This window comes from Prionailurus viverrinus, chromosome E2 (assembly GCF_022837055.1).
Source record: "Prionailurus viverrinus isolate Anna chromosome E2, UM_Priviv_1.0, whole genome shotgun sequence".
Taxonomy (NCBI): Eukaryota; Metazoa; Chordata; class Mammalia; order Carnivora; family Felidae; genus Prionailurus; species Prionailurus viverrinus.
The window spans coordinates 43,920,703-43,928,428 of NC_062575.1; the positions used below are offsets into that span (position 1 = coordinate 43,920,703).

At 46.8% G+C, this 7,726-nt stretch overlaps 1 long non-coding RNA gene across 1 annotated transcript; it reads left to right on the top strand.

Moving 5' to 3' along the window:
- The first annotated feature begins 4,058 nt into the window (after positions 1 to 4,058).
- Positions 4,059 to 7,688, top strand: LOC125152475 (uncharacterized). The gene is made up of 3 exons (XR_007147212.1): positions 4,059 to 4,338; positions 6,893 to 6,964; positions 7,270 to 7,688. It is a non-coding gene; the product is annotated as an uncharacterized LOC125152475 (long non-coding RNA).
- Positions 7,689 to 7,726: the final 38 nt, after the last annotated feature.

Below are 7,726 nucleotides of genomic sequence, written 5' to 3' on the forward strand. Positions count from 1 at the left end.
GTAGGGCGTCCAGCTCAAAGAGTGTAGCTGAGCGCAGAACCTGCTTCAGATCCTCTGTCGGCCCATCTCTACCCCTCCTCCATTTGTACTCTCTCAAGAATACATAAACGTTAAAAAAAAAAAAAGTGTAGGGGGGTGCCTGGGTGGCTCAGTCTGTTAAGCATCTGACTCCTGGTTTTGGCTGAGGTGGTGATCTCACAGCTGGTGAGTTCAAGCCCCATGTGGGGGGCTCTGCACTGACAGTGCAGAGCCTACTTGGAATCCTCTCTCTCTTCCCTTGGCCCGCTCTCTCTCTTTCCCTCTCTCTCTCTCTCTCACTCTCAAAATAAGTCAATAAACTTTAAAAAAAATAAATAATTTTTTAAAAAGTGTAGCTGAAACACAGCATGCCAATCGTGACACTGTGAGAGGATGGCCCTTTGTGCACACCGTGTGGCCACTGTTGTGACTGCTTCCTGATCTGGAAACACTGAGGAAATAAACCCTTCCAATGGCGAGCTCCTCAAATGCCCAAAAGCCATGTATGTGGAAAGCACGACTAGCTGCCTCCCAGCCACATGTGTCGAGGAACCTCCCGGGCCAGGCTCCTGGATGTGGCTAATATTGAGCCTGAGTTTGGGAGGTGGGCATAAGTGAGGAGAAAGGACTGTTTCAAGAGTGTCATGTTCATTTCCACATCTAAAGTCACTTCAAGCCTAGGGCGTCTGGGTGGCTCAGTCGATTGAGCCTCCAACTTGGGCTCAGGTCATGATCTCGTGGTTTGTGAATTCAAGCCCTGCATCGGGCTCGCTGCTGTCAGCACGGAGCCTGCTTCAGATCCTCTGTCCCCCTCTCTCTCTGCCCCTCCCCCACTTATGCTGTCTCTCAAAAAAAAAACTTGTTTTTTTTTTTAATTTAATAAAGTCATCTAAGGGCAAGGCCCTTGCTAGAACCCAGGGCTGCAAAGAAGATGCAGTCTCTGTTCTTAAAACTCAGTCTTGTATTTATTTTTTAATATCTTTTTAAAAATTACTTTATTTCCGGGGCACCTGGGTGGCTCAGTCGGTTAAGCCTCCAACTTCAACTCAGGTCTTGACCTCATGGATCATGGGTTCAAGCCCCACATCAGACTCTCTGGTGTCAGCACAGAGCCTGCTTCAAATTCGCTGTCTCTCACTCTGTGCCTCTCCCCTGCTCGTGCTTTTTTCCAGTCTCACTCAAAAATAAACATTAAAAAAAAGAATGAGAAAACTGGTAAAATTATTTTAATTCCAGTGTAGTTAACCTACAGTGTTATATTTGTTTCAGGTGTACAATATAGTGATTCAACACTTCTGTACTCCATGCACATCGAGTGTACTCAATCCCCTTCGCCTATTTCACCCATCCCCCCCACCCACCTCGCCTCTGGTAACCATCTGTTCTCTATAGTTAAGAGTCTGGTTTTTGGTTTTTGTCCCTTAAATTCCACGTATAAGTGAAATCATACGGTGTTTGTCTTCCTCAGACTGGCTCATTTCACTTAGCACCATACTTAGCTTCATCCATGTTGTTGCAGATGGCAAGATTTCATTCTTTACAGCTGAAGAAGACCCCACGTGTATATATATAGATAGCACATTTTCTTTATCCATTCATCTATTGACACATTGCTTCCATAATTTGCCTATTGTAAGTAATGCTGCAATAAACATAGGGGTGCATGTATCCCTTTTAATTAGTGTTTCCATATTCTTTGGGTGAATACCCAGTAGTGTGATTACTGACTCACAGGGTAGTTCTATTTTTAATTTTTTGAGGAACCTCCATTCTGTTTTTCACACTGGTTGCACCAGTTTGCATTCCCGCCAACAGTGCACAAAGGTTCCTGTTTCTCCACATGTTCTTCAACGTTTGTTTTTTGTGTTTTTTAGTTTAGTCATTCAGACAGGTATGAGGTGACATTGTGGTTTTGACTTGCATTTCCCTGATAATGAGGGATGTTGAGCATCATTTCGTGTGTCTCTTGGCCATCGGTATGTCTTCTTTGGAGGAGAAAACTCATAGTCTTTTAGGGGAGACAACCCCATCTTTCCCTTCCTTGTTAAGAGGCCACCCTCCATCTACCCAGCTGTTCTGGCAAAACTCTTAGAAGACATTCATTCTTGATTCCTCTTTCCTTTATTCTCCTCTTCCAGCAAGTCCTATAAGCCTATCATTACAAGGGCATTTGAATTCTTTTTTTTCTTTTTTTTTTTTTAATTTTTTTTTCAACGTTTATTTATTTTTGGGAGAGAGACAGAGCATGAACGGGCGAGGGGCAGAGAGAGAGGGAGACACAGAATCGGAAACAGGCTCCAGACTCTGAGCCATCAGCCCAGAGTCCGACACGGGGCTCGAACTCACGGACCGCAAGATCGTGACCTGGCTGAAGTCGGACGCTTAACCGACCGCGCCACCCAGGCGCCCCTTGAATTCTTTTTAAGGTTATTTATTTTTGAGAGAGAGAATATCCCAAGCAGCCTCCGCACTGTCAGTGTGGAGCCCGATGGGGGCTTGAACTCACCAACCTCGAGATCACCTCGCCAGCTGAAACCAAGAGTCTGACGTTTAACTGAACCACCCAGGTGCCCCCAAAGTATATTTGAATTCTATTATGTTCTTAAATATGCTGCCAACAACCTGGTCATCACCTGACTCCTGCCTCTCCCTCTCTGGCCTCAGGGTTTCCCATACACCTCTGCTACCTCAACATTGCCTCCCCCGGTGCCCACTTGCCTGCTGCTCCCACAAATGCTCCCTGCTTCTGCCTCCATCTGTTCTCTTGGGCCAGAGCCCAACCTCTACCTGGGTTGTTTTTCATGATAGCACTTAGCATTCCCCTGGAGCCATGTTTGCCTTTGACCCTCTCACTAGAAGGGAGGCCTCATGAGGGCAAGGAACAAGTCTTGTTCATGGCCACATGGCCAGGGTGCAGAATGGGAGAAGCAATTCCAGAGGAGCCAGACCAAAAGAGGCATTGACGCGCAAATCATTGAGCAAATTCTGATGCCAAGTAAACATAGATAAGTTATAATTTCTAATTTTATATTTAGTATTTATAATTATTTAATTTATATATGTTATTTATATATTGTTATTTATAATTACTTATAATTATATTTATAAAAATAATAAATAACTTAAAATTAGCTCTCACATCAAACTAAAAGAATAATACATGATAACCAGCGTTTGTACCAGAAGTGCGAGATGAGACTGACATTAGGAACTGCGGGTAGGATTATACAGCTTTTTACAAACTCTATAGAGTTTTCCATTCTCGTGGAAATATGCCTCTGTGCGGTACGGAATTTTTTTAAAGCACCTAACAATAGAGTCACAGGGAAAATCTGGGGACGACATCCCGAAAGGACAAAACACCGCCGCAAGCGAAAACCGAGACGCAGGACGAGCTCCTGGCCGGCTGGAGGCGCTGATGAGCCCACTCACGGGTTTTTTGCTCGCGTGCGAGTGCGAGTGCGCGTGCGCATGTCGCCCCACTCAGCCTTTGTGCACATGCGCGCACACGTCCATTCCAGACGTGCGGACTGAGACGTTTGCTAGTTCTCTCTGCACCCTAGCTTCCAACCCCGCGCGGGGACATGCGCACACGTGCCTCTCGGACGTGCGAGCCCACACGCAGATGCGTGCGTATCAGCGCCCCCAACCTGCGCCGAACCCGCCTTGCCTGCGCCAAAAATCGTGCGCACCGCCCTCTCCCGAGAGTGGGCCAGCTCTAGGGGCTCCGCGGAGCTCTTTGGAGGCGCTATTCTCAATCCCTCGGCAAGTCGCCATGACTCAGCATCCCAATGGGGGCAGCTCTCGGGCAAGCTCGAAAAAATCCCTCCGCGTGGATAGCCCCGCCTTCCCGTGGGCTCCTTCAACTCAGCCGCAGAACTAGCGCTCCACCCACCTTTCCCTCCCCCGGACTTCGTCCTGCATATACATGCCGGTGCTCCCATGTTTCCTGCTCCTGCCTGACTCCTGCCCAGCTACTCGGATTTAAGGCCTGACATATATAAATGCCCGTGCCTCAGTTTCCCCATCTGTAGAACAGGGCTCTTATTTGGAGCTGTGCTAGTTTCACAAATAATGGGAGCCAACTGGTTTTTCAAGGCTGCACTAGGCTCTGAAATTAAATCCTGCAGAGGTAGGACTGTCCCTGACTTCCTAAGTTGCCTCCGCTGTCAAATCCTCTGTCCCGGACCAGTCTGTCTTGCTGAGGGCCCTTGAAGATGCCCAGGGCCGAGCAGGATCACTTGAACTTTCTGAGCCAGATTTTCTTTTTGTTGTGGTTTAGTCAAACGCTCCAAGCTTCACTGTCGCCAGGATCCTCAGGTATCTGAACACTATACTCTCTGGGTGGTTGCAGACAGGGGTTGGCACAACATATGGTAGCAGTGGTGGTCATGGTGGTAGAAAACAGTAGGGCTTAACTTTTGTGAGAATGTAAAATTACCTTACTTTGAAATTTTTCCAAATTCCCAAATCCCAAACCATCTCCCAAGATTTGATCAGAGATGCTAACCTCACGCTCCAAGGACTAATCACCCTCCTACACACTGCACCTTTCCTGGTGGGTTTCTCCATGCTGCCATATACAAATCCTTAGATTCGGGCCAAAGGGACCAATAGTAATGTGGTGGTTGAATTTTCCTACCTCCCTGCTTTTTCCCTTGCTGCTGTCCTTTCTCTTTGAGATGCCATTCTTGGCCATTTCCACTAAAACTCTACCCTGTCAATCAGAATTAATATCACAGAGGCTTGGGGCGTCTGGGTGGCTCAGTCAGTTAAGCGTCCGACTTCAGCTCAGGTCACGATCTCGCGGTGCGTGAGTTCGAGCCCCGCGTCGGGCTCTGGGCTGATGGCTCGGAGCCCGGAGCCTGCTTCCGATTCTGTGTCTCCCTTTCTCTCTGCCCCTCCCCTGTTCATGCTCTGTCTCTCTCTGTCTCAAAAATAAATAAAACGTTAAAAAAAAAAAAATATCACAGAGGCTTAATTGATGTTAAAACAGAACTGTGATGATGGGGAATTGCCAGAACGTGGCAGGCAGGACAGGATTGCGATAAAGAAAAGGGCTCAGAAGGCAGGCAAACTTGGATTGATTTTCCACTTAGCAACAGAATGGCTATTTTCAGATTTCTCAACCTGTCTGTTAAATGGGGAGGACAACAGGATTGTTAACAGGGCTGCTATGAGGATTATATGGGAGAACATTTAGCGCAGAGCTCCAAACACAGTAAACTGGCAGAAGTTTAACCATGTTAGTAGTTGGATGACGAATGGCTGTCAAGTAATAATGATCTCCTTTGTCCCCTCCTATTTGTTTTCTTTCCTTATGGCCCTCCGGATAGCAATATAGTTTTCTGCTAATATAGAAAATCCATGTAACTGGGCTTTCAAAGCCCAATGTTAAATTTAAAATATTATTGGGAAATCTGGAGTCATTGAACCTGCTGGAATCACAGAGGCCAAACTGCTGGAGGTGAAAGAAGACATGACAAGGGGCATCTGGGTGGCTCGGTAGATTAAGTGTCTGACTCTTGATTTCTGCTCATGTCATGATGTCACAGTTCATGAAATCGAGCCTTGCATTGGGCTCTGCGCTGACAGAGCGGAGCCTGCTTGGAATTCTTTCTCTCCCTCTGTCTCTCTGCCCCTCCCCTGTTCTCTGTCTCAAAAAAAAAAAAAAAAAAGATGAGTTCTTCAAAAAGGCAATCATCAGGATTTACCTCCAGCCTCTTCTTCAGTAACCAAAGTAGCACCTGTAGGTTTCAAGTGACTGGGAGACATTAGAGAAGACAGTGTGGCAGTGCTTAGGTGAACACCCATAAAACCTTTGGAAAGACTTGGGAGTTGTAAATGACAGCTCAGCTCCAAACAACATCAACACTAAGAAAAATTACTGATTTATGTTCCAGCTGCAGACAGAAGAGGCCTAGCCCCAGGCACTTGGGTCCTGTACCTCTCTGGGGTTCACGCTCTACATTGTTTTCCTTGACACCAGGGACTGGTCCTCAGGTCTACTCTTTCAGAAAGGCAACTTAACACTACCAAACACAGAATTTCTCTTGCCGGCACTTGTTCGGCTGGCTTATCTCTGATGCAATCAGGAAGGCAGAGGAAGAAACACGAGGATGGAACGTAGTGGTTTGGGATAAAGACAACAGACATCCACTGTGGTCACCAAAGAGAGCCTACTAGAAAAAAGGAGTCAGTGGCTACTGTTAGGTTAGAGTCATCAGGAGAATCATAGGGCAAGTGATGATGAGGCAATGGCTACTGAGACTGGCCTTCCTTGGATGAGATTACAAAACATAGGATTTAGGGGCAGGAGTGCTGTTCTGTGTAGACAACTGGCTTGCACGGCTGGAGTATTTCTCAGCGACTCCAGTAGGACAGAGGCTGTTCGGCATTGTCAGGGTTGTGCTGAGTATGGGGAGCTCAGTTAAATCTGAGTTGACAGCTGACCTGAAACTGAGGGTAAACAAGGACCATGTGGACGGAGCTGTTCCCTGTAAAGTCCTGCTGACCACTCATTTCTTCAGTCTTCAGCCTTAGCCTGTTTTCCTTCTTCACCTTTATGACGCCAAATATTTCTGGGCAGGAAAGGAAAAGCCATTTGCAGAGGTCAGAGGTGACAGTGACTGCATGGAGCTGGGAGGTGGGCTGGAGGAAGACCTAGGCCTGGGGGGGCATCAGGACAGGACATATTCCTGGATGGTTGGCCTTTCTAGGGGGACCAGGCAATGGAGAAGCTCAGTTTGAGTACCCAGTTTTTGGATCTCTTGTCCTCTCTGGCTGTATTTACTCTGTTTCATCCAGACTCTCATCTAGGCTCATGACTTCAAATGCAATGTATTCACTAATGACTCCCAAGTCTTTCCTCCAGCTGGAACCTTCTCTTCCGGTACTCCAGTCATGAATACCCAATGCAACACCTACACTTCAGATGTCGAATAAGGTTTGTGATCTTCCCCCCCCCCCCCGCCCCAAATTTTCATCTCCCCAAGATGCAATGACAATTCCATTTTTCCAGGATCTTGGGTTAAAAAGTGGATGTTACCCTTGGTTGTTCATTTTCTCTCTCTCAGTTCTTCAGTGTGTCTAGATCACCATACCCAACTCCTACCACGTTGACCCAAGTCACCTTCATCCCTGGCCTGTATTGTTGCAGTAGCCTCCAATCTGTTACCCTCATTTCCATTCCTGCTACCTTGTGGGTCTGTAATTTGTAAACATGTCAAATGATGTCTTTCCACTGCTTAGATCCCTTCGATGGCTTCCTGTCGCTCTCAGAAAACCAAAGTTTTCACAAGGTCTTGTAAGTTCTGTGGTCTTCTTGCTTTCCTTCCCTCTCTGAACTCAACTTCTTTTTCTTTCATTCACACCACGCCAGCCACAAGTGCCTCCTTCCGCTTCTGAAACACCTAAGGGTGCTCGCTGGGGAATTTTCCAGTTGTTCTTCCCTTTGCCTGAGCACTTTCCCCCCAGACATCTAAAGTGGCTGGCTTCCTCACCTTATTCAGGCTTTTGCTCAAAAAGTCACCTCATTAGTCATTAACCTTGGCGATTCTATTCAAAATTGCAACCCCAATTTCCAGCACCCTTTCCAGCTTTCCTTTTTTTTTTTTAATTTTTTTTCAACGTTTTTATTTATTTTTGAGACAGAGAGAGACAGAGCATGAACGGGGGAGGGGCAGAGAGAGAGGGAGACACAGAATCG